Below are 24,303 nucleotides of genomic sequence, written 5' to 3' on the forward strand. Positions count from 1 at the left end.
CGGCAGTGGAGTGGTCGCCTCAGATATGTATTCTACGTAAATAATGTTTAGATTTTCTAATAGAAAATTAAATTCATTTAACATGTGAGGGTTTGGTTGTTTACGCAACTATATATAGGGAAATGAACTCAATACTTAATATGCAAGAGTAAACAATGCTGCTCTTACTAGCAAATTTTATCTGCAAGCGACGATATTCCAGTACCTCTGGCGGAAGCATCTAAACGTGCAGAGATGGTAGGAATTTCCAGGTGACTTCTTGTCCCAATCAACCCATATTCTATGAGACTGACCCTTTTAATTTCGCTTCACATCATCTTTTAGTTTGTGTTCAGTTGCAGCGTGGACATGCATGCTGTGAGATACTGAGATGTACTCTAAGCACTCTGCATTGGCAACCCAAATATGTGGAGCATACCACTACATGTATAGTCCTCAAATTTATCAGACTTAAAGCTGGACTTCTGCAGTCAGGCAATAGCCGGCCAACGTGTAGATCGGTTACTGTACAATCTTCCCTACTGGCGCGGCCTCATTCTATCCCTAAATAATTGTTATATTGCCGCATTAGTTTGTTCAAAATTATATCGTTAATAAAAAACATTTCTATAAGCCAAGTGAAAAAGGTCAAATACATGAATGGAACACACGTTTAGTGACCCACCAAGCAACAATAAACCAGAACACCGGCACTGGGAAATACGCTCTTAACTTTAACATCCTTGAAATTACTATAATTAACATTTATTTATAAAAATAGCTTAGGTTCGTGCAGAGGTAAGACTAAGAACACATACTTACAGGGAAGAGAATAAAGATGAAGGTTTCTGTGTGTCCATGTCCTACCTACCAGTTTCGTCGGAAAGCTAAGTTCAGCTTAGGCTCTGGATACATTTTTTTTTAATAAGGAATAAACCAGCCTCTATATCCACAAGTTGGATATATATATAGCAAAGTGTTACAAGAGTTCTTAGACTCAAAACATCAAATGAGCATTTCGAAAACACAAGCAAAAACTCTAAAACAAAGGAAGAAAACTAGAAGATTAAGCTTCAATCTTCTTCTTCATTCACGTTTCATCCTTACAAAGTTTTATCGCAACACCAAAACTATTACATCAATCATCTTCTTAGAAACCTGATATTGGAATTGTCTAATGCCGCGATCTCCAAGGCAGGCGACGCTTCAAGAAGAGAACGACATCGAAGATGCCGTCGCCGCTTCAAGGCTCTCGATACACATGAGATGCCCATTAAATATGCAATGCACATTCACCACTCTATTTTTGTGTTCTTCTCATCTTCTCTTTTACATGTTGCCAAAGGTTAAACAATTACACATTGTGTTGTATGGCTAGCATCAGATTAAAAAACTGTCCACGCGGCAGACCCGATGGGCAATCTCAATCAGGGAATCATCAACCTTCTTGGCTTTGGATGCAATGAGAGGTATGAGCGCTGGTAGAACAAGATCTGCAATCGGACCTCGATATGTGCAGGTGCTGTAAGCGATCGCGGCAGTTCTAGGTACTTTTGCATGTCCTGGTGCCTCCCTTGCCCACATGACAATTGGACAAACGAGATCACGAAACAAAGGAGGAATTTCGTCTTCTAGGTATATATATATATATAAGGGATAGAGAAGGCTGGAAATAAATAGGGCTTGTGTCTGGTACCAATGGTTGAAATTAACAGCTAGGTTATCACGAGTCGAGGAGCCCTCCCCTCGATTCTGTGCAAACCCCTCGTTTCTGTGCAAAAAGAAAAATTGTAACATAAGTTTCAGTTAACACAGAGTGAGTATATATGGCACGGAATCAGTAACAATATAAACAACAATCCTCGTAGTAGAAATGGTCAAAATCAGGAATAAGGTAAATACTTAATTTAGAAGGTGATTTAGCCCAAGAAAATTGTTCTTACTGATTATATATAGTATAACTTTCTTGAAGGGAAACAATGTAATTTATCTTATGATATGCTACGGTGCTCTCTTCTACAGAAAAGGTCAAATAGAATGATGGCGAACGTTCCGCCTCCCGCTCCCACCCTGCCCCCTCCCCTTCCCGGCGCCTCACCTCCCTCCACCAACCCCCCGCTGGTGATCACCTCGACTCCGGTGGCCACCTCTCCTCCCTAGCGCCGGTGGCGTTGGCGACACCCTCCCCCGGTGGTGCCCCTGGCTGCTGTAAGTCTCAGCAGTGGTGCCACGACACCCCACCGTCTGGCAAGTCTGGCGGCGGTGCTTCCCCACCTTCCTTCAAGGACATGCTTTTGGCGAGCCTCGCCGCGTAGGGTGCCCAATCGGAGCTGGTGCCTCCCTCCCCGATCCCGACATCTCCTGGTGGGGCGACCTCTCGACTGGTGGTGCGTCTAGTCGATTCCAGCTTTCCTCGATGCAGCACTGGTCCCGGCGGCGATGGCTGGCACACTGTGGTGAGCCGCCGCACGCGCAGGAAGCTGCACCACCCGGAGGAACGGCCTAGGCGACGTGTTCCGGCGGACCTCCGGGGAAAGTGCTTCGATTGCTTCTCTGCCCTTCACCGCGCGGCAAACTGTCGTTCCTACTCTCGCTGCTTTCGGTGCCAGGCGGCTGGCCACCGAAGCTACGACTGCCCAGAGCGGCGCGCAGCCCCCTTAGTGGGCCCCCACTCTACTCGGTTGGTCTGGCGGCCTGTCACGCCGACCGTGGCGCCTTCTCAAAATCTTCCAGTGGCCGCGCCTTGTTCTCGGCCTTGGGTGTGGCAGCCTGTCTCTCGGGCTGCGCCTGTGACGGCTACAGCCGGTATGCAAGCAGATCTCGGTGCTTCGGTAGCGGGGGGAAGGAAGCGGCAGAGACGTGCTCGTTCTGGGCGCAGCCATGGCAGTGTCAGGGAGGAGTCGCCCGATGGGGTGAGCCGGGGGGGGGGGGGGGGGGCGGGGGTTTGGGGTTGGCGGTGATGGGGTCTCCCCTTAACGCCCTGGTCGCATCAAATGAAGATGTTCCGGCTGTGATTGCACCCCGGCCTCTACCCGACGAATTCTGGTTAGGACGGATGGCGTCTCTCGATGGGAGGAGGACCTCGTTCATGCGCTGATCCTATCCGTGATTGCTGGTGCAGCCGACTCCATTACTGGCACCATTGCTCACCGGTTTGAGTTCGAGGAATTGATGCTGGTCCTACGTCCCTTTGGGCCAGCTAGATTCCTCTTAATCTTGCCAAGTTCCAAGCTGGTGGACAGGATCTACAACAATGGCCAGGCCATTGTCACTACTACTCTACGCCTGCATGTCCAGAAATGGACTCGTTTTCTCAACTCTATGGCGGCGTCTCTCCCGGTGGCGGTGGAAGTGGATATCCAGGGGATCCCGGCCCACGCCTGGGAGCTTGCGATGATGGAACTGCTGCTCAACGAGTTCTGCTAGCTTAGCGGCTCCCATCCGGATAATCTCGTGCGCCGTGATTCTTTTAGGGTGGAGGCGTGGTGCTCTGATCCTGCCCAATTCCCTCCGGCTATGGAATTGGAGATCTTCGAGCCCCCGCTGGCGTCTGGAGGTCCGGTAAAGCGTACCCTACGCTACCCTATCTCCATCTCTGCCACGCCGTACGACTAGCTAGCTAGACCTGGGGCACCACCTCCTTCGTCGGCAGAGGATGACCGCCCTGGTCGCAGAAGATGGCAGAGGCACGAGTCTCATTCCCGTTCCAGTCCACCGCTGGCTGGACCGCACCGCTTGCCGCCGACATCCGCGCCTCCCCCTCGCGTCCCTGTGCATGATCGCCTAGGTCCACTACCTGCGGCAACCAACCATGTGGCGTCGGCCGTGTTTGAAGCTGAGCCGGCTCCCGCGGTTTCGCTGGCACCAGAACCATTAGGGTCGGCTCTGGTGGTCAATGCATAGTTAGGCATCGAGGAGCTGGCCTTTGATGGCGCTGCAGCCCCCACGGGTGCTGAGGTGGTGGGCATTGATGATGGTGCGGCTGCTGTGAATGCCGAGGAAGTCTTCGATGGCGCCATGCTGTTCGCAGGCGCCGAGGAGATGGTCTCCATTGGCGGATCGGCTGCGCTGCTCGTGGACACCGAGGGGATGGGCCCGTGATGACTGACCGGTTGTGGTGAATGCTGAGGAGGCCTTTGATGGTGTCGCACAGTACGTGGGCACCGAGTTGATGGCTGTTGATAGTGGATCGGCTCCTTCGATCACCGTGGACACTCTTGATGGCAGCCAGACAGTGGCGGTCTTCGAGGAGATGGTTGCGCACCATAGTTTTATCATTAGCTTGAAATTTCTTACTAATGTTATCATTGATTTGTTTTTTGCCATACACTAGGTCTTTAAGCGAAGGCTGAAAACTGTTATTAAAATTGTTACCTTGTTGTTGGCCGAAGGGGAGGTCGGGCTTGGAGTTCCAACCTTGCTGAGGATGGTAGCCTGATTTATTGGGATTGCTATTCCCAATGAAATTCGTGTCCTCTTGAGTTGACGGGCAATCATTGCTGAATGCCCAGTATTGCCACATGTCTCACATGTGATTCGAGACTCCATGATCTGGTTGACCTCCTAGTGTGGAGATTCCAGCTTTTTCATAAGAAGATCCATCTTGGCTGCCAGCATATCTACACCATCAATCTAGTGTACTCCTTTAGCATGGGCCGGCTGCCTATCTCCATTCCAACTCTGGTTGGAGGCAATCTTGTCAATGAGCACCTTAGCTCTTGCAACATCGAGAGAGAGGAATGCTCTTCCCGCTGCTGTGTCCATAAGATCTTGTACTCGCTCACTCAGTCCATGGAAGAAGTTTTTAATGATAGGCCATTCTTCCATGCCATGGTGTGGGCATGCTGCAATGTATTCCTGGAAACGTTCCCAGGCTTCCGGGATTGTCTCATCTTGAAGTTGTTGAAAACTGGAAATCCTGGTCCATAGGGCATTTGTCCTGCCCACTGGAAAGTACTTGGCCAGGAAGGCATTGAGCAGGCATTCCAACTATTGAATGCTTCCTTGTTGGTGTAGAATCACGTCTTTGCTTTCCCAAGCAAAGAGAATGGGAACAGACGAAGTCGAATGTTATCCATTGTGGTGCCTTTGAGGTTGATTTTGCCACTCACTTCCAGAAAGTCTTGAAGGTGAGCGTTGACATCTTCTGATGCTTTACCATAGAAGAGACTTGCTTGGACCATGTTGACAAGTCCAGTCTTCAGCTTAAAGCCTTCAGTGCCTTGGTTGGTGTTCAATCCAGTAGGGATATGGCTGCTAGATGGGGCTGAGAATTGACGGAGTGTCTTCTGAGGCATGGGTGATGAAGGTGGTGTTGTCAAACCTTGGCCTAAGGAAAGCCACTTCTAAGGTGGGACGACTCTACGTCGGACAATTCCCCAATTCTTTCTGGATTCAAGTTGAATTTTTGTGGTAGATCGAAGCCGGTCATGCCCTGCTCTGCATAAATCACAAGGAAAAAGAGAGCAATGGTAATCCTGCTAAAATTAGCGGTGACAAATCAGTAAATTGTACCAACCTATTCAATGATATCTTTAGCCAATTGCTTCCCTGGCAACGGCGTGAGAAATGCTTGTTGGTGTTTTTTATGCTCCAATAGAATTGATATTCTGCAAGCGCACAGAATTACCATTGTAGCATTTCACCTTGGAGTATTCCAGGTGTCGGTGGGTGAGTACCTCAAACAGGGATTCATGGGAACCCCCGTTTAGAGATTCGGCTAGGGGTGTAACACGCAGTAGGATTCTGGATGTATGACGATCACGAAACAAAAGGGGTTTCGATAGGTTCCGGCCACTGTGAGCATAACACCCTACATCCTGTGTGGAGCAGATGGTAGTATTCAGCTGAGTCTAAGTTTAAGTTTTTTCTTGGATCAGATCCCCCTTACACATTGCCCGTCTATTCTATTTATAGCCTTCCCCGTGGGCTCCGGGAAGAGGCTTACCGCCTGAAGTGTGAATGTGGTGCCTGATGAGGGGCACAGGCCTACAAGTGGCGTCTGCCCACCTGGCAGGGTCCTGTGCCGTGGGCTAGGACTATCGTCACCCAGGTGTGACAGTTCATGTGCTTGTAAGCTAGACATATATTTTGTTAGTGTGAAGTATGTGCTTATGAGTGTAAAGCTTGTGTGTGTTCATGTGAAGCTTTTGAAAATTTAAAGTGCAAGTAAAAAGGGTATTTTTTGTAATTACAGAAAAACCTAGGGTTGTTTTTGCAAAATATAATTGGATAAGGGTAATTTCAAAATAAGTGAAAGGTGGTTTTGTAAACATGTTTTTCTTATTTTATTCCCTGTAAAAAATATATATTTATCCAAAAGTTTCATTTAAAATGTGTGTGTTGAAATATGTAAAATTTTGAGTAAAGTGGTGAAAATAAGGGTATTTATGTAATTTTATAAAAGTACAAGTCCTTTTATGCAAGTAATTGATTTACAAAAGTAACTTTCAAAATTACTTAGGGCTAAAGTGTAAAAGGTGCAAGTCATCATGACATGTCTATCCAATCATTATGACGAGTCTATCCCGTCATTATGACGTGTCATAAATGCTTACATTTAGGTCCTGAATTTTATAAAGTTACACTCTTTAGTACAAAAGTAATTCAAATCCAACTTTTGTTCAAATATTCACGTGTAAAAATGCAAGTTTTGAGTTTTTGAACTTGGGCCCTAAAGCAATGTTGTAGAGTTTGAAAAACTCTCCAACTTTCGTTTTGGGCATTTCTTCATTCGGGTTTTAGATTGATGGAAATTTTGCTTTACAGAAAGGTTCCTGCAATTTTCTGAAATTGCGCATAAGTCCTTGGGGAAATCTATTCCTCCTTCGCCTCTGTTTCTTTTCTCCCAGCCGTCTCTATCCTTTTCTCTTCCACCGGCGGCAGCCCCAATCCTCATTTCCTCTCTCCTTGCTTCCTCCCTTGGCACAGCTCTAGGCGTTGCTGACGGCGGTTGGCGGGGCGCTCCTGCCCAGGGCGGCGGCTCGGCGCGCTGACGCGGGCGCTGCGCGGCGTGAGCCGCGCGAGCGCGGCTGGCAGCGGGAGCCAGCGCAGGCGTGGAGCCGGCTTGGGAGCGCGGGCCGCGGCAGAGCGGAAGCGAGCGGCGCGGCTGGTGGCGCGCACGCGAGTGGCTCGGGCGCTGCAGGCGGATGCACGTGGGCACGGCTCGGGCTCGGGCGGAGGCTGGCCCAGGCAGCAGCGGCGCGGCGCCAGAGCACGGACGGCCCGAGCGGCGGGCGGCTCGCGGGCGCGGGGCACTGAGGCGAGCGAGGCGGCTTCGGGCGCGGCAACGGCTCGGCCAGGCGCAGCGGATCCAGGCGGAGCAAGCTCGGGTGCGGTGCGAGCGTGCGAGCCCAGAGGTGAATTCAGGCAGCAGCACAGGCGCGCGGGAACGGGGCGCACTGGAGCGGAGCGCCGCCGGAGGGCTGGAGCGCGTGAGCATGTGCTGTGTGCGGCGGCTCGGCTTGGGCAGGCGCTGGAGAGCGCGCGGAAGCAAGCAGCGGGCGGCCGCAGGCGCGGGTGTGGATGCGGCTCGCGCGGGAGGCGTGGCGCAGACGCGTGAGCGGTACGCGGGCCAGGCGGCGCTAAAGCAAAGCTCGCGGCGTGGCGGCGCGCGAGCAAAAGAGGACTGACGTGGCAGCGCTGGAGCAGGCTTGAGGCTCGCGGTACTGGCGCGCGCGTGCGAGTGGAGCTACGGCTGCGGCACGCGGGCGGTGTAAGCAAGATGTGACACGGCCAAGAACGCACGCGGTTCGGGCGTGTGCGGGAGCGATGTGGCAAGGCCGGAGTGTGCGACGCCTGGCTCCTGCGCAAGGACCGACGGCGCGTAGCAGGGCTTCTGCGCGAGATGCGGGAACGCGGTGGCGTCGACCCTGACTACGCCACGGTGATCTCTGGTGGTGCAGGAGTGGCCGTATCAGGGATGCAGTTAAGGTGTTCATCGAAATGCCGATGCGCGCGGTGCTGAAGAACGCGAGGGTCCTGCTGCTGGGCGAGGCGTCAAGGGTGCAGGACACCGTTGAGCGGATGTTGCGACGGTGTGCAGGACGACGGTGTGCAGGGAGGTCACGCGCGGTGCGGGAGGAGCTGCAGTACGGCGGCTGCGGGCGGATCCGTACGGGAGCAACAAGGTCGCGCGTGATGGACGTTGGAGGCCGTCGAGGAGAAGGCAGCGGAAGGCACGGCCCTAATACAGGCAGACCACGGTCCTCGCGAAGGCGGAGGTGTGAGGGTAGCGTGGCGAATCGGAAGGAAAAGCTGCGGAACAAAGGCGACGGCTGGGCGTGACGAGCTCGGAGGAGCCACGGAGCAGCCAGACACGACGAGCTCCCTCCACCCATGCAGAGGTCGAAGCAGGAGCAGCGCGATGCGGGTTCGACGCGCGACGCAGGACTGACGGCCAACTCAGTTCGTTTCCGCACACGCGTGCGTATGCAAGGCAACCGACCACGCGCATGCAGGCTGGGGGCCGTTGGATTGGGAGCGGAGCAGAAGCGGCGCACCGGAGATGCGACCAAGCGCGGCGCTCCTGCAGGAGGCTACGCGGGTATGCCGAATGTGTTTCAGCAACACACGCGCGTGAGCAGAGAAGGCTCAGCTCGTGAGCAGGAGGATCTTGAGGTTCGCGGAGGAGTTGGCATAGCGAACCCATCTGGCTCTATCGTCTCGTCCCAGGGGTCCGCGACATCCAGCAACTCCTATTTCTCGTCGATTGCCGAGCAAGACCACGACACCTCGAGGAAGCTCGTGAACCCTCTTATCGAGCCTCTTCGGATCCCTTCGCCAGAACATCATCGCCGTGGCAAAGTCGACTATCGTCACCACGGATCACCGTGAGGAATAACTCTTCGGTTATTCTTCACCCACTACAATTCCCTGGCAAACTTCTTCGTCACCCACGGAATCTCGTCATCATTGAGCTCATCTTATCGCCGATTCTGTTCATCGCAGGAAATCACTTTCCCCCATTCTTCCTCCACAACCAAGGCTACCCCAAGGTTTGCCCTGATTCACTAAATCTTTCTAATGCCGGCGATTCCTTTGCCGGAACATCGTCGTTATCATCTTGTTCTTTGTTCTCCCCAACAGGGACTTAATTGCTTTGGTTTAGAAAGTTCTAGGGTGTTTTCTGTAAGTTTTCCAGAGCTTTCTTTATTTTAACTCAGTGAACTTCTACATTTCATAGATTTTTGTAAGAAGTTCATAAAAGTACAAAATCAGTTTTGTTTGAGACCCTAGGTCAAAATCTACAAGTTGTATGTTGTGATTTTGAGTTGAAAGTCTTTAATTTGTGATCTAGGTTAAATGTTAGAGAATGAATGCTTTATTTGTACCTTGTGTTATATGCATGTGATATAGCTGAAAAGTAATCATAGGATGTATGTTTTAAATAGAGATGTGTGATAGTTAGTTAATCCTATCACCCGAGTGCTCGTATCTCTGCCCTCAAGACATTGTCTTTGTCTTGATTGTCGTTTCCTTAAGGTCTTTTTCGTATAAGAATCTTTGTTAGTTCATGTGCATCTGCTGCTTAGCTTATACATCTCTGCATGCAGCTATGCTTTAGCGTCGGCTATCGGCTCAGGCACTAAACATCCGTTTCAATTGAGTCTATGATGTTCCTGTGTAACAGCTGTCAGTCGATGCATTTCTTTTGATATGCTTCTACCATCGACTGGTTAGCTGATACAGTAGTTATCTTTCTAATATCGGCTACTGCCGATACAATTCTTTTGTTCTGTCCTACATCGGCTGCACATAGTCGATGTATCGGAGATGCACACACGATCTTAAGATTCTTGCTATCGGCCGATCCAAGCCGATTCTAGTTGTTTTCTATATCAGTCAAATATAGCCGATCAATCCTTAGTCTTCCTATCCTTATCCACACACTTCTATCAGCCAATTTATCGACTGAGAAATCGGCTATAAATCTATCGGTCACATACCCTCAGTCACACTCCAATCGACTGTACGTCACTCAATTGTTGTGCTGACGTAATCGAGCCGATACAACCACACCTAGTTACCTAGGATAACATTTAAGCACATCTCAATTAAGACACAACTGCTTTAGTTATCACCCTCTGTTAAAGTAGTCGATGCTTTCATCGATCAATTAGAAACCTGATACACCTTTCAATCAGCTACCAGACCAAAGTACACAACCCTAGATCAGTAAGATCACACAGTAGACATACCTCTGTTAGGCACGACCAAAACACATCAATCGGCTAAACCTGATGCACCCTCGTCGAATAAGGCAAGCCGATACACCAACCATCAGTTAGACAAAAAACATGCTGATAATCCAATCGGCAAGATTCTTCCTTTGTCTGTCTTTAAAATACTGTACCTTTAGCGTTCCTATCCATATAAGCCAAATTGACCCCAGGTGAACTCAAATCGGTTAACCTCTTCTGCTTATATATAGAGACCCTTTCTGCCGATTTCTCTTCCAAACAGAAATCAGCAGATTTCCTAAAACTGTATAAATAGCTTCCCTCTTTATCAATTCTATTAGTTAAAACCCTTTTGTTTCCAATCGACTCTGTGATCATCCTCAACACATAGCCCTTTTTAATCAGTTGGCCAACTAAAGCTCTACCCAAGTTAGTTTCTGATCCTTTTTGATTGTTATGTGAGTAGTGTGTTAAATGAGTGTTGGATTGCAACTTTATTGTGAAGTAAGATAGTTTTATGTGCACACTTTGAATGTAATGTTGCATTACATGTAAATACGACTACTTCGGCAACGGTACCTACGAGGTCTCCCCGGAATCTGCGGAGGATATTCCTGAAGACCAAGCAAATGTCACCAAAGGATTATCTAAAGCCCCGAACCAAGTTCGGAAGATAATAATACTAACATCCCTGACTTCAACCCCACCTGTAAAGGCAAGCCCCGGACATATCCCACTACTTTATTTACACTGCAATCTATGTCTATTTATATTATATCTTGCATTAAGTCTAGGAGTTGTAATGAAACCCTAGATGCATGAATCTTAGGAACCAATGTATTGAACCCAAGTCCTCATCGCTTAGATGCTCTGCTAAATAGGACCGGTAAAAGTCGGGTGATTTCCTGTCACTCGCGCGATATAGGAGTTGCTTGTTTACAATTCTGCAACCACTATAAGGATAATGGACAGGGTCATGTGCTATATCATGACCTGGAGATTTACCCTGTCTGTTTTGTCAAAAGTGGTTAAGGTCAAAATGTGTGGTAGTGGTTGCTAAGCGTTTGAAAGTACTGGCCACATGCCGCGAAATATGGTAAGCAGTAAGCCTAGTACCCGAATGGCCTAGCAAATGGACTTGTCTCCACCACCCGACTTTTATTTTATGTTTACACGCACCGACGTGTGGGAGTACGTTCTGTGTGGCAGACAGGAATACGGGTTTTGTAGTCGCGCTACAGACGTATGTCTTGCACAATTGGTGTGCGTACGGTCTTGCAGTCGCTTGTGGTGGCCCTGATCCATAACCCGGAATATGAGGGAAACGGTTGCTTCGGAATGCCCTGTTGGTATTCCAAGCGTGTGTGTTAGATTTACCTTGCAAGGTTGAATCTCGATTCAGGAATCGTCCGCCTCTCACGATGAATAAGACTGCTTATCCCTTCTGCCACATCGAGTAAAAAGTGTAATTATTGATGGAATAATCTTGATGACTGATAAGCTCTACCTTGCTTGTTTAGTATAGGTGCTTACCTAGATGACTAATCAAGCTAGAATTTGAAAGCTAAAACTTGAAAGTAGGTTATACTCTTTGTTGTTTTTCAGCTGAAAATAAACCCAAAACCTTTACAATGCCTTCATGAGTCTAGTTACGGGCTAAACTATACCGAATCCCGGGTAAGCCTTGCTGAGTATTAGTATACTCAGTCTTGCTAGTGACTTGTTTTTCAGGTAAAGTCGTTGAAGCCCCTACTCTTCCCCTGTCTTGGCCCTGTGCTCTTCCAGATGGATGGTCCGTGGAATGGGATCCGTCCCCGGCCAACACTGATGATACCGAGTGATGTCGTGCCTGGGCTTAGCATGACATCCGTCTTGACGACGTGTTGTAAATCATCGCGTATGTTTTCTGCTGCCGAAAACCATAACTTTAACTGTTTGTAATGTTTTCTCTAAACTTGAAACTTCGTACTACTGTTGGAAACTGTTGTAACGTAATTCTTTGTGATGTAAAATATGATGGTGACTGTATCTCTGGACTCACCTTCGTGTGAGGTAACCTTATTGATCCTGTGTATTCGGTGGTTTATCGGGACGTTACCCGATAGGCCAAGGGAATATACCGTTTGAAGCACGTTGGAGCCCTCAGAATGGACTCACGTACTTGAGCCGGTATAATTCAGGTTGGTTCTGCCACACCAGGGTCCTCCTCGAGGGACCCCGGGATGCTCCGGGGTCTCTCCCGGGCTCTGTACATTGCTCAGGGTCTTTCCTGTGTGTTTCCTAGGATCGCAGACACTCCTCCCCATGTCTATCCGATGTGACGGGGGGCCACCCCACCGCATATCGCCAGAACAGGCAACGTGTCCCGGGCAAGGAGGCTCCCTCTGTCCTGGTCACCGTGCCATCTTAGAGCACGCCTCCCCCGTAATCATGTGGTTTTATGGGGAAGGCGCGCTGCCCATGGGCCTCGCTCGGTTGCAGTAGGACGGCCGAATTAAATGCGCCGTCAGGTGATCCCTTCCCCACGAAGGAACCGCCCCTTCTCGGGGAGGTGCTTGGCCTCCCGTGGCCTTGGGTCCTCTAGATGGCGCCTCCGTTTGGCCCATTACCACTAATGGTCCAAGAGGGCCTTTTAGCCCACTTATCCTTGATTTGTCCAGGGCTGGGGGGACCCCTGTTCCCATAGCACTGAAAGTAGCCCCTGGGCGCATGCCCAAATCGGAGATAGTGAGTCAGGCGTGGGGCCAAGAGTTACTCTCTACTCCATGCACCTGCGCTGCGCGGCGGCTACGACTGTTAGTTCCACTTCGGGGATCGTGTTGGCCTTCCGAGGGGGCCAGCCTCTACTCGCGGAGTTGGAGCGTCATGTCCCTTCCCCTTCCATTAGGTATATATTGTCAGAGGGGAGGGCACCGTTGGCCACCTCGTCCACTTGTCTTCTCGCCAATAACTCCTTCCATCTTCCTCTCGCTGCCGTCACCCAAGCTTTTGCCATGGCGCACCACAGGGGGCAAGATGGTGGCCGCCGCATCCTCAAATTTGGGCCCTCGTCAGTCACCACGATCGCGGTGGACCGGGCGAGAGGGCTCATGTCCCTAAGCACTCCCTTCCGCGCTGGGATGGCCTATCCCAGCTCGTGGTGCTTCAAGGAGGTCATCATCTTCCTCCTGTTCCTAATGATAGGGTTGGTGCCGCCATTCTCGCCCTTCATCATGGAGGTGCTGGAGGTGTACGCAATCCACATGGTGTACCTTGTCCCCAACACCATCTTTACCCTGGCGCTCTTCGCACACGCGCGCGAGAGGTTCATCGGTGTGCAGCCGTCGATGGAGCTCTTCCGCCACTTTTTCAGCCTCTGCCAGTCGCCCTCGGTGTTGCCGGGCCTAGGCGCTGCCCTTCAAGCCCGCACGGTGGGCGGATGCTACTTCCAAATCCATCAAAGGCGGCGCCATGACTTCATTGCCCTCTCGGTGCGAAACAAGTGGGAGAACTAGGAGCGGCAGTGGCTGTACGTGGAGGTCGCCAACAATTCACCGCTCCTTCGCCTCCCGTCCAGCCCGCCATGGAACACCCCCGATTCACCCAGGTGCGCTGGAGCGGGTTGTCAGCGGTGATGGTGGGGATGCAATTCTTCTGTCGCCACCTTGCTCCACTCGAGGCTTGACTCTGCCCGACATGGTTCTACACCGGCGATGACGATTAGTGCCGCCTTGCACATGGCATGGAGTTCAACCACTCCGAGGAAGTCGTGGCATCCTGGATGGATCAAGCCATAGAGGTGAAGTATGTGGCGGCGGCCCTGCTCCCAAGGAGATCCAAGCCCTGTGCAAGGACCTAGAGCACCACGCCATCCTGGATGGCCTGCCGGTGAGCGACGCACGAGGGCTAGTCCTCGCCCGCATGTCGTAAGGTGGCGGGAGGGCTTCCAGCCATGACGAAGGGAGCAGACGGCATTGTCGGGTGGCGTTGTCATCCGTGAGGGGGCCTCTGATCCTGCCGCTTGTGCCATGTCCCCTGCAGCCAGTGAGGGTCGGACTCCCGGTGCCCTGGAGGGCGCGTTGGACTTGTTGGGGAAGTCAAAGCGCTGGCACTCACCCTCCCCAGTGTAGGTAGACTCCTCATCTTCTTCGCTCCGTCATCTCCACCGTCGCGCCCAGGGGACGTTGGCCAGGGACATTCAGCTGTGGCAGAGACAGAGGTGACCTCAGGGCGTGCTTCTTCCCGAAAGCTGCCCCGGATCCAGCACCCAGTGTGGCAGTTCCCTGGGCCAGGATCTAGGTTAGGGTTTATAAACTATGCTCCTGTTGTCGGTCAAGACCCACCGACGAGCAGCGATAGGCAACACGAGCAGCCGAGAGGATCCTGGGACTGTTGGTGGGCCCCAGTCCCTCAGTCAACGGCCCGAGATCCGGCACACGACCTGGCGTCTGGGTTGCTAGGCATGCCACCTGACCTTGTACCTGATCAGGAAGTTCTAGAAGTGATGTATGTTAGTTTTCTGCATGCACACACACGTATAAACATTAGTCCGAGCCGTGATCGGCTCATCGAGTGATTCCCGATATCGGCTGTAAATATTTGAATAAAGCAGGCATATCCGATGGGAATGTAAAACTTGCTCTGTAACCATTAAGCTAATCCAATCTACGATGGTTAAAGCTTTCACTGCATAGCCAGAACATCCTACACGTAATTGAGCCTAACCGATACGGAAGGTAACGAAATAACAACCTAAACAGAGACCTAAAAACTAACAGAGAGCTGATTCCCGGAACAATCCCTCTTTAGGTTGATACAAAGCATCAAGCGTATCGCCGGAACGTTCAATCCGTTTGAAGGGCCTAATCATGTAGATGTTAAGCTAAATCTTCGATAAACAAAGACTAACCATATAAAGTATTGGATCTACTAATCAAGAATAGAGCAAGGAGCTGCCCTCACACCCGAGATCGGGCCCAAGGATAGCTAAACGTTTACAGATAACAAACGATGTACGAAAAAGCATGAAAGAGCCGATGCTATTCCATAAACGCCAAGATAACTAGTGTTACTCACCATCAACAACGCTTCAGTACGAGAAACACAAAGGTAGACAGGCAGGGACGATGCTGCCCCGATCACGTGAGGCGTGATTGGGGCTGCACGGCACTTACCCGAGAAGCCCTAGAACAGGGGTGGCGATGCACCGAGAGTTATTGTGAATGATTGATTGTCTATTATTCATAATCCAAGGTACATATTTATAGTCAAAAGACTTGACTTCCCTAACCAATCCTAACTGACCACGACATGAATCCTGGCTATCTCTACCTAAACTATTTTAAACACACATACCTATCTAGATACATGGCCAATCCTGGCCTCAAACGCCCGCGCAGGGGCTGATTCGCAAGCCCACTACGATCATCTTTTGAGCCCATCTTGCTTCGCAGCCCACCTTTCTAGCCTAGCTAAATTATGGCGATAACACATGCCCCCTAGTTTCAGCAATAATTGTTCTGAAACCACTTTTCCTTTTCATCGCCCCGCCTCTTCCACTTCCAGGGGATGTGACTGCTCTGCATCAAACTCCTTGGAAACTGTCACGGTGCCGATTCATATTCTACTCCATCTTTATAAACCTGCCCCCGGTAGTTTTATTTCTCTCATCCCCTTCCTTCAGCCATTAGCAACCGCACAACTCTCCTTCTCTCTAATGGCTTCTTCTTCTTCCTCTACTTCCTCAGCCATTTCCTTCGAGTCCGAGTCCACCCGAGAAGCCACTCCAGAATACGACCCCATTGCCGCCTATGAGGCCTGCGCTCCTCTGCATTGGGATGCAGAGGAGTGGGACTTCCAGACCTAGTCAGAGGATGACGAATCGCTGACCGGTGGTGAAGACCTCCAGCTCCTCCTCGCGGGGAGCTGGATGAAGATGACGAGGATGACACATCTTGTGAAGAAGACTTCTTCTCCTCGGAGGAAGAAACCGATTCCTCATCAACCGAGGAGGACTCGGTGGCACGAGGCTACCTTCTTGGCGGATCATTGGAGGATAACGATGACGACAACGATGATGAAGACGCCGAAGACAGCAGCGGCTTCAGCAGCGACAGCGGTGGAGACGATGGCGGCGACGACGATGGCAGCGTCAACGACAGTGACGCCAGCATGGCTCCTCCGATCAAGCGCCGTAGATCGGTTCTAGGAGCAATCGGCTCCCCCTTTTGTACTCATTTCCGATTATAAATAAAATCCTTTATGTTAACCGCAACTTGTCAAGAAGCCGATCTCTTGAGAGCCGATGGCAATGCATTAGTTCCTTTCCATAAAGTGCCAATCCGGATCTGAGTCAATTCTCAAATCAATTCCATTTTCCGCTTAAATCCGGAACCTTCCCAAAACAGATCTTCAAAGATTCCCCGAATCCAAGTTATTCTCCAAAACCCTTCGCTCATAAACCCTAATCGCAAAGATCCGGACCAAAGCCTTAGAGCACAAACTCAAACTTGCGCCGCCAACCCTAGATCCAGTTCCCCGGTTCTTGATCTTTGGGGTTTCCGATGGCGGAATCTTCGAATGCCGATGCGGGTGTCCTTGGTCTGAAGGTAAAAACTCTGACCTTTGCTCATTTAATGCAGCAATTACTAGATCCATTGCACCATTAAATGATCTTTCTCCGGTTATTTGGCTTTTATGGATTCTTCAGGTTTTAGATATTCTCTTGCCGCATCCTTCTTCCCCCAATTCTTTTTGTCTCAGGCCTCGTTCCTACGAGAAACCCGTAGATCTGATTTCTTGGGAGGCCAATCGAATTCCATTCGTGAGTCAAAACATAGATTTAGATTCCTGGGCCGACAGCCTACATGCTTGGCCAAATCCTCCCGAGGGTTGGGTGACCTGGTATAATAGAGTAGCAAAGACCTACCAGCCCACATGGGAGACCATAGGGATAGCCGATGCTCTGTCTCTATCTCTATCCCCTCTTGAGAAGAACGAGAACCTTCTGAAAACCATCGGCTACTTTTGGTCCGATGCCTTGAACTGCTTCCTATTTTGTCATGGGCCGATGACTCCAATCCTCCTGGATGTAGTGATGATTACTGGTTTGGACATCTCGTCATCCTGCCCCTCTGCCTACAGACTGTCCGAAGTGCCCTTCAAGTTGTTCTCCGAAATAGAGTGCATAAACTGGGGTGCATACCTGAACCAGCACCTAAAAACTAAAGGTCCTGTGACTGAGAGGGAACACACAGCCTTCCTAAATCTTTCGTTCGAACACTTCTTATTTTGCGGTCCTTCCCTTGCCCCAACCAAGAATTATCTCCCCCTAGCATATGAACTTGCCAAAGGTAACACTGTTGGCCTTGGTAAGTTGTTCCTTGGGGAAGTCTATAGATACCTCCACCTATTATCCTTGAGCCTACTTTCCCAAAAGAAACTTAGGACCGGTGGTCCCTGGTGGTTCATCCAATTGTGGGCTCACTTATACTTTTAGAACTTCATCCCAAACTTCTCTGGTTTGGCTGATAACTCCTTTCCAGATCAGAGTGGGAGGCGGATCAGGTGTACCAGCTTCGGCCAGGCTTTAAATAGCCTTCCTAGTAGCAAGTTGAATCCCTCGAATACTTCAAACTGGTTTAGGATTTTCTATAGGGGCCTGAACAACCCTTTTGTCACTCCACCAATCATTACTCCTCCTCCAGAACAGTTATGTTTTATCACCGAGTCATTTGCATCTTCTTTTCCCTGCGCCGTACTAATCTTATGTCTTCTTTCACGGTCTGAACCTTCGGAGTTACTTTCATTCGACCCTACATCCATCATCTCGGCCATACTAGAAGTCAATGATCATCAGCAAGATCCGACCGGCGTCGCCAGCCAACTTCTCCGTGTGAAGGGCCTTCTGTCAGCTCCGATTGACGCCTTGGTCTAGGATTCTGACGCAGTGAGGCAGATTCTTAAGGAGATCAAGTCTCAACTTCCGGATGTCCTTCAGATCAAGCTCTGGCCAACCGGGCACCTCCCTTTCTTTCGGGCAAAGGTAGAATAGGCTCGGCATAGGATTGAAGCTCATCGCTCTCAAGCCCCCCTTGAAGGCTGACATTGCCTAGAGGTGCCGATTGCTTAATGAGAAGAAGGCAACTCTGGACGCCAAGACTGATACATCTATGCACTCTCAAAGGCTTCAACTTCTGGAGAAGGAGTTAAAGGACCTCAAGGCTAAGGTCCGGGCAACCGAGCAGCACATCCAGGAAGAGAAGAACCTTATTGCCAGCTCCGAACGAGAAGTAGAAGACTTGACCACCCAACTGAAGATAGAACTCGCAGAGCTGAGCACTTTGAGCAGGTAGGTGGTGTCGGGAGAGGATAAGGACGATGAAGCAATGATTGTTGAAGCTGATCGCGTCCGTCTTGAGGCCATCGATGCCATTGACGAGTTCCTTCAGCAGACTTCCTTGTAATCATCCCTTGTAAGATAAACCTGCGTGTATCCGAATTAAGATTCTAAAGTTGATGGTTGTACATTGGCTATTTGACCAACTCAATGCGTTGGGTACAAAGTATTATATATATATGTGGGCCGACTGCACGTATCGGCCCTCTTTCCTTGTGCCCAGCCTGATGTGTAACATCGGCTTTCACCTGTACGGGTCATCAGGTCCTATTGGCTCATATCCTAACATGTAGCATTGGCTTTCTCTTGTGCGGGCCAACTGACCTTATCGGTTTATAGCTTGATGCGTAGCACCGGCTTTATTGCTCATCATCCCACATACTTGGGAAGTACTTCTTGAGATGCTGACCGTTGACCGCCACCGGGAACTTGACACCATCTAACTCCTCAAGCATATATGCAGATAGAACCTGGTCAACCCTATAAGGCCTGTGCCAGTTTGGAGACCATTTGCCATACGCTGCATCTTTAGTCCTCAGTGGTAGCACCGCTTCCCAAACCAGATCTCCTATTTGAATTTCTTTTGGCTTGACTTTCTTATTGTACGCGCGGGCTACTTTGGCCTTATTTTCTTTGATCTTCTCAAGTGACCAAAGTCTGAGCTCCATGAGATCCTCGATATTGTCATTCATCAGAGCAGCATACTCTTCAGCTATTAAGTCATTTTGGAACTCTATGCGCCTCGAGCCGGCTGTAATCTCCCATGGTAATACATCCTCCTGTCCGTACACTAGGTGATAAGGAGAAGTTTTTCTTACTCCATGGCATGAAATATGGTATGCCCACAATGCCTCTGTTAACTGCCGCTCCTGTGTCGACCAACATCTTGTTGATAGGCTGGCCGTTTATGTAACCCGTGAGATATAAAGCGTTCAAATGCTTGTAATTCTTTGCTTGGGGCTTCTCAAATATAACTGGCCGTGGCCCCAAGTCAAGCTGGGCTACTGGTAATTCTTCACGGCCTTGAGCGTGGAACTCCGCGGGGAGTACAAACACCATATGTGCATCAGCCGAAGTCTTCGCATCGCCTCTTGTTGGTTTTGGATGCCATTCCTTCTTGGGAGGGCGCGACTCCCTTTTCTAGGTATGATGGACTTTATCTGCCAAATCCGGGTGCACCTTCCTCAGTGTCTAAAGATATCTGGCCTCGGCTTCCTCCAGACTGCGCAGCCGCTGTACTCTGCATTTCTGGGAACGATTAAGTCCATCAGGGCACCAGCGCGGCTAGTGATATTTATCCTTCTCCTCTTCAAGGTCCACCCTTCTTCGTGGTGGCTGAATCTGCTCATGCTGGGGCGGCACAGGTCGCAAACATCAGAAAATCGAGACCCCATCTACATCATGCTTCTGGGATCCGCACTTCGGGCAATCTTTAGTAGTAGGCAATCGGCTCATGCCAGAGTCCCAGCAATACTTCAAGAACGGGCAATGCCAATGATCACGTGTATCTTCCCGCTTCTTCAAACTTTTCCTAGTACGGCGTTCATATTCTTCCCCTCCGACTCACGCTAGAGACGTTGCTGGTACTGGTATTCATACTTTTTGAGGAGATCTGAAGAAGCCGGTCGTTGATTCTTGACATGCCTTGTTCTTCCGTGATATATCTCTTTCCCCTTTTTGGGGCCGATCGCAGGGATCGGCCTCTTCATTCCTGGTGCGGCGGCGTGGTGCAAGCCTTGCCATGTTAATGCCGAGCATGAAATCTAATTGTCGCCTCGCAGACCGGTCATAACCCTCCACCATATTCACACTTGGGAAAGGCTGGGTATCGACCTTCATGGCAGTTTGACCCAAGATCAATCTGCCTTGCTCAATAGCCGATTGGATCTGCCAACGGAGTTCTTTGCAGTCGCTAGTGTTGTGAGTGAAAGAGTGATGCCACTTGCAATATGATCTCCCCTGTAGCTCCTATGCTGTAGGAAGCTTGCATCCTTCAGGTAACTTCAACTGCTTCTCCTTCAATAATAGATCAAATATCTGTTCAACTTTGCTCACGTCGAAGTCAAAACCTTTTGCAGGTCCCTGCTGTTTCACCTACTTATAGGACACAGGATTTGCCCCCCGAGTCCATTCTGCAACTGCTACTTCTTGGTCATCCCCAGAATCCTCAGCATCTTCTGTGTCGATCAATGTTACTTGACGCTCGAACCTATCCTGGTATAATTCTGGGTGGCGCTGCTCATATGTTGTTAACTTTTGCACCAAATGCTCCAAAAAATTGAACTCCAATTGGAAAGCCAGATCCTTGATCGGCTTTAGCAGTCCCAAGGATGCCAACTCGACTGCCTCCTTCTCTGAAATACGGGTCGAGTAGCATCGGTTCTTGACCTCTCTGAAGCATTGGATATATTCCGCCATGGTTTCCCCACGCTTCTGCCGTACTTGTGCCAAGTCGGCAATCCCTGCCTCTGCAGCTTCCGAATGATATTGAATATGAAACTACTCCTCCAGCTGCTTTCAGGTGCGGATCGAATCAGGGCCTAATGATGTGTACCATCCAAAGGCCGGCCCTATGAGAGACTGCAAGAAGAACCTTACTCGCAAGGGATCCAACACTGAGATCATTCCTAATTGCGCCAAGTATTAGCTCACGTGCTCGATGGAGCTAGATCCTTCTGCTCCACTGAACTTGGTGAACTCAGGGAGCCGATACTTGGGTGGCAGGGGAATTAGATCATAGTCACTGGGATACAGCTTAGTATAGCCGATCGCCCTCCTCTTTGGTAGAATGCCAAATTGATCTCTTAAGATAGCACTGATCTGGTCTACTGTCTGTGCTCCTGGGGCCGAGTGCGTACTGTCGTGACTTGGCCCGGTGGCACAAGCAGCTAGCCATGCTTGTTTGTCAGCATCTGCCCCGGAAACTCCTCCAGCCGCCCTCTGCACCGAATGTACTGGATTGTTGCTGTCCGATATATAAGCACACATGTATCCATGCGGGATCTCCTTGGGCGGCTCGCTGAAGAACTGATGATCCACAAGGTCACCTCCAACCTTGTAGATGACGTAGGCTGGGGAGCCATGTGACTCCGGAGCCGCGAGCGCATAAGGCAGCAGTGGTCTGGCCTGGAACGATAATTCTCTCTTATGACTCCCCAGGGTAGGTCTCGTCAGGGAGTATTGATGCTTCATGATTTCCTGGACCACGCACAGTGCGACACGCTCGAAAGCGTTGACCAGGTTCTCGGAATGCCGATGTAGCGAGTGGGCCACCATGTAGTTTACTTCCTGGCGCAGAGCTCTAGTACGATCTTTTGAAGGGGTGGACAGGTCCACATTTTCTCCAAAGGGCCGATGAGATTGGCTTTGAAGAGAGCCTTGATCTTGTCGTATTTCTGCTTGTGCTCAGCAGGCAGCTCCTCGTACGTGATCGGATGCTCCCTCGTCATCCTGTCAGTAGAAGTCGATGTAGTTGATGAAGATTGACCCACTGGGCATGCCAGAATGTGTTGTCGGTCAAGACCCACCGGCGAGCAGCAACAGGCTCTCTTCGAAGCCTGCTGACGGACTGCTGGTAAGCCCTAGTCTCTCGATCAACGGCCCGAGATCCGGCACACGACCTGGCGTCTAGGTTGCTATGCGTGCCACCTAACCTTTTACTTGATCAGGAAGGTGTAGAAGTGATCCAATCTACGACGGTTAAAGCTTTCACTGCGTAGCCAGAACATACTACATGTAATTGAGACTAACAGATATGGAAGGTAACGAAATAACAACCTAAAAAGAGAGCCGATTCCCGGAAGAATCCCTCTTTAGGTTGATAAAAAGCATCATGCGTGCCGCCAGAACGTTCAATCCGTTTGAAGGGCCTAATCATGCAGATGTTAAGCTAAATCTTCGATAAACAAAGACTAACCATAATGGATTGGATCTACTAATCAAGAACAGAGCAAGGTGCTACCCTCACACCCGAGATCGGGCCCAAGGATAGCTAAACGTTTATAGATAACAAACGATGCACGAAAAAGCATGAAAGAGCCGATGCTATTCCATAAATGCCAAGATAACTAATGTTGTTACTCGCCATCAACAACACTTCAGGACGAGAAACACAAAGGTAAACAGTCAGGGACGATGCTGCCTCGATCACACAAGGCGTGATTGGGGCTGCACGGCACTTACCCGAGAAGCCCTAGAACAGGGGTGGCGATACGCCGAGAGTTGTTGTGAATGATTGATTGTCTATTATTTATAATCCAAGGTACATATTTATAGTCCAGAGACTTGCCTTCCCTAACCAATCCTAATTGACCACGACATGAATCCTGGCTATCTCTATCTGAACTATTTTAAACACACATACCTATCTAGATACATGGCCAATCCTGGCCTCAAATGCCCGCGCAGGGGCCGATTCGCAAGCCCACTAAGATCATCTTTTGAGCCCATCTTGCTTCACGGCCCACCTTTCTGGCCCAGCTAAATTATGGCAATAACAGCTCCCTATCTTTGCTGCATGCTTGTCTTCCTTCTAGCTCTAACATTCAGCTGCTTTTGACTGACAGGAGCGCGGCGAGCAGTGGTACCTCCTCGGGGGAGGAGGGGGGAGGGAGGAGGGCAAGCGTCATAGGACCAGATGGCGTCATCGTGGTTGTGAGGCTGGGAGCCGCCCTGGATGCAGCCGCCAAACAAGATCTGCCGCTGCGCCCGCCGCTAGCGCCCGAGTCGGTTGGTTCAGCGGGGGCTGTGCAGGAGGGCGACGCCATCGTGGGCACTCCCGGCTTCCCGCAGCCCCCCGCTCTAGAGGAGGCGAGGCCAGCAGCATTGGCACCAGACGCTGATTCTGAGGTGCCGATAGCCGCTCGTGTGGAGGCGGCGACCCTGGGAGCCAGGTCGGGCGCACCGGTGCCTCCCGCTGTTAGTCCTATGCCCGGTGCATTGGCTTCACCTCTGCATCGGAATGTGGCGGTGACGGCTGTTGAGACTGCTTAGGTACTGGCTGTGGCCGTGCCCCGTGCTCTTGTGACCCTGGTGCAGGTGCAAACCGCGCTGGAAGTGGTGCTCACATGCCTCCGGGAGACAGCCTCGGACGACGGCCCATCCTGGAAGCGTGAGCTTCGGGCTTGCGAGGACGAGGTCTGTTGCCGGGATGAGCAACTTCATCCGATGGTGGATGATATGGCGAGTCACAAGGAAGCCATAGTGGCCCGGGAGCTGCGCGGCGTGGAGGAGCTTGGCTCCATCCCGAAGCAGGAGCAGAACCTCTGCGACTGGTCGCGCCAGCTGGGGGATCACGAGGCGCGGCTTCGGAACTGGGAACTCCAGCTTTAAGAGGATTGGGCCACACTCCAGTCGCAGGTGACGGGTGTCGCCGACCGGGAGGCAATCCTCATTCTCCGTGAGCAGGACCTCAAGCGTCGGGAGGACTGCGTCAGCCAGTAGGCAACCAGTGCGGTGGTTGCCAATCAATGGGTGGCCGCAGCCCAAAAGGAGGCGAGCGACTGCATTGCTGCTGCCCGTCTAGACGCGGCGAACAAGATTCGCGACGCCCGGGCCGCCTTCGAGGCCGAGATGTGGGAGGCATGGGACACCGTTGGCGCCCAGCTCTAGGACGGCGGAGATCGTGCGGTTGCGGTGGAGGCAAGGGCAGTCACCACAGAGGCGTGTGCTATAGAAGCCCAAGCTGGCGGCGACCAACTTCAGGCCACTTTGAACGAGGCACTGATAGCAACGATGAAGTCGGAAGTCAGCGTCCTCCAGGTCCGG

The 24,303-nt window shown here is 50.8% G+C and overlaps 1 pseudogene; it reads left to right on the top strand.

The window, feature by feature from the left end:
* Nucleotides 1-4,804: 4,804 nt before the first annotated feature.
* LOC112888229 lies at nt 4,805-4,904 on the top strand (annotated as a pseudogene).
* Nucleotides 4,905-24,303: the final 19,399 nt, after the last annotated feature.

The sequence above is a fragment of the Panicum hallii genome, chromosome 3 (assembly GCF_002211085.1).
Source record: "Panicum hallii strain FIL2 chromosome 3, PHallii_v3.1, whole genome shotgun sequence".
NCBI lineage: Eukaryota > Viridiplantae > Streptophyta > Magnoliopsida > Poales > Poaceae > Panicum > Panicum hallii.